Consider the following 3,129-nt stretch of genomic DNA (forward strand, 5'->3'; position numbering starts at 1 on the left):
AACACATACTACAGTGGTCTATGATGTAGCGTTATCTGTTTTCAATCGTTAAAATAAACATTCCTCACATATACATTTTCGTTGTAGGGTTTATTCTGACATTAGTAAACGATTTGTTGGTGAAAAAACCATTACCTGTGGTTTCAAACCAGTGTAGCTCACTGCAACGCTGTAGCTTACGTGAGACACACTACAAAAACATCTAGCTTACACAACTGTAGGAAGTCAAACGGCGACAGAACATGTTCGGCACTCCCCTTACTTAAATCAAAAGTCTATCTAACTACTAACCTGAACTTCATTGCCACAGCCTAAACGTTGTCAATCTGTTCATGAAAATAATTAATTTCATCTTAAACCGTACAACGGAACGTTAAATCCAATTCAACCAACGCAATCGCTACCAAGACGAACACAGCAGTAGTCTAGTACTGTACCGTAGTAGTACAATTTACCGAGCAGCTTCTCCACACAGGGCTATATCGCATTTTGCGTTGTTACTGACAATGATCGCTACCAGTGAGCTTTTTATGAATGAGCGATTTTCCACTAAATAAATGTCAAGCTTATTTACGTTTTGGGGGGCATATTTTCAGTTAGCAGATGGTACTGTTTGAATCGCGATTCCATCTTCTACTGCCGGGTAACGTCGTAGAATAATCTTCAAAGGGGGTTCTTTATTAATGAATGAATGCAATGAGTAGGCTAAATGCCTGAAAATATCATGAGAAGGGAAAAACTTAAAATGACGTTTAAGTCATAGAGATTAGGTCAATTTTTACACCGGTCTGCCCAATTTATTCGTTTTGTTTCAACGATGAGGCTGCCTCTTGCAGGGGAAATGAGAAGACATCTATTTCATTCTACACTTCACTCGTATTTTCAGTTGTAAATGAGCAGCAACAAAAAAAATGCTTTTAAATCTATGTCATCTTTATAAATAATAAGTATGCATTTTTATATAAAATATACAGAAATATCAGTTGTAAAAATGTCATTCAAAAACGGACCCCTGTGCAACCGACGCAAGCAAGCACATCCTACAATTTCCCCAGAAATTGTACCCTCTCTAGTTTTTATTTGTTTTTGTATTGGGTAAAATTGGGTAAACACAACGATGGTTCGTTATGAACCTTTGGGTCATGTGACCCGAAGGCAGCACAAGGGTTAATTGATGTAGTCAAGTGAGCAATCAGCCTCACACTATAGCCTAGCCCAGCGTTATAATTTTGACGTATCCTAACTATGTTGTGTTTTCAGGAATCAAGAATGCAGGGGGCCAAAAGATCCAAGCTGGAGTTGGTGGGATATTTGCACCAAGTGTCCCCCATATGCAACCCAGGCCAGTCAAAAAAGTCCTATTTTACAGTCATGCTGCAGGTGGCCACAAAAAATTCTCGAGTGGTGGTGTTTTCTCCACAAAAGCACCAATGGTATCTTACAGCGGCAAGAGACCGGTGAGTTTTTAAGAACTGAATTGACTGGGGATATTATTGAAGATCAATGTTTTTATATTAATTAATGTATGTGTTGTGTGGTTTTAGATCTCCTATCAAGTTGGAGGACGTGGTGTTAACCACATCAATACAGCACGAAGGTCAGACAGATCTTGGCCAACAAGAGGACCAAAACCACATGCGTCTGCCATCTCAACTTCAACTATGACATGTTGGCAGACGAAAGTGTTCCAACAAGAACACTTGAAGAAGTAATCAATGAGTCGCGAGAGTTTCAAAAAGTAAGGTATTTATAGGGTTGCACACAATTTAGAACTTGTAACACAAACACTATCTTTTTTTTGCAAAGGGAGGGTTTCATGTCAAGTTGGGTTTATATATGAAGATGAGTTAACTCAGTTTTGCACAGTATAGCCTAGTGAATTCAAATGAATCATATTAAGTTAAACATGCACATATAAATAATTCATACATAGTCCCTCATAACAATAATTCTGTGAGCTAATTTGTATCACATTTTGTATCTGTAGGTAACCGTCTGTGTTAAAGTTATGGATGAGAGGGAAAGGGGAGAGGCGACTACACGCAACAAGAAGACTTTGCCAAAAACTGTGTATGCTGTGTCTGATGTAACTCGGTCCATTTCACTCAGTGTGGGGTGACACTCATTTGAAAATAGTACAGTGGTACACTGTCAAGGAAGCGTCTGTTCGGCTGTTTTTAGGCAAAACTGTCCTAACTACAACACCAAAGAGTTTGATCACTGAAGCCAATGATGCTGGACCAGCTGTACCTCCACCAGAAGATGATATGGAAAGAGTAAGTGGCGAAATAATCAGTGGAAATGTATTTTTTGAGTATGTTTGTCAAAACCGCCACAGTTTAACAGAAGTTAACACAGCTGTCCTTGTGACAAAATGTGAGAAATGTAATATGTTTTGAAAAACTAAAAAATTAACAAAACGCATCAGAGGAAGTTTTACCATGGACACAAAGGGAGACAGTCAGACATTTTCTTTAGAGGAACCTGTTCTGCGCCATATGTTGGCTTTGAGAGAGGATGTGGCTTATCAGTCAGGCCAGCTTGTTGATATGCTGTTGTAATATGATGTTGCACAGGTTCATTTTCGAGGACCGCAAGTTGTGGATGTTGTGCTTGGCTACCATGACAGTCCAAAGGATGCTGTAGGTGAAAATGGTGATGGTTGGTTTGAAGATGTGCCAGTGTAAGCTGTATGGCATAGTTTAAGTGTAAAACACTTGTTTATATTTTATGGTGCCTAGTTTTAGTGAAGTGTAAAACACTTATGTTGCATGTATACAGCTGTAGGTATATCATACTTTTATTTTCTTCCTACTGTGAAGAATAAGTTGAGGACCATTGAAGACTTTTTTGTTTATTTTTTTGAATACAGAAATTAAGCACTTACCATCTGGGAGTAAAAAAAAATACTTTAAGTATTTTGAAAAATTAATGGCTGTCCAATCTGTGCAGATAACATGTTTATGTGAATGAGAAAAAAGATTGTGATTGTTATCCATGTAAGGTGCACACTTTTTTTGTTGAGCAGTGGTCTTCTCACAGTTAATTTGACTATGTAAAAATAAATGAAGGAAATGTATTTGTTGTCCTTTTACAGTTTTTCTCGATTGCTAAGACACAAATGGTATG

At 37.9% G+C, this 3,129-nt stretch overlaps 1 long non-coding RNA gene across 1 annotated transcript; it reads left to right on the plus strand.

The window, feature by feature from the left end:
- Positions 1 to 1,189: 1,189 nt before the first annotated feature.
- On the plus strand, positions 1,190 to 2,358 carry LOC134022832 (uncharacterized). Its single transcript, XR_009930680.1, has 3 exons — positions 1,190 to 1,457; positions 1,545 to 1,738; positions 1,988 to 2,358. It is a non-coding gene; the product is annotated as an uncharacterized LOC134022832 (long non-coding RNA).
- Positions 2,359 to 3,129: the final 771 nt, after the last annotated feature.

Source organism: Osmerus eperlanus, chromosome 6 (assembly GCF_963692335.1).
Source record: "Osmerus eperlanus chromosome 6, fOsmEpe2.1, whole genome shotgun sequence".
Classification (NCBI taxonomy): Eukaryota; Metazoa; Chordata; class Actinopteri; order Osmeriformes; family Osmeridae; genus Osmerus; species Osmerus eperlanus.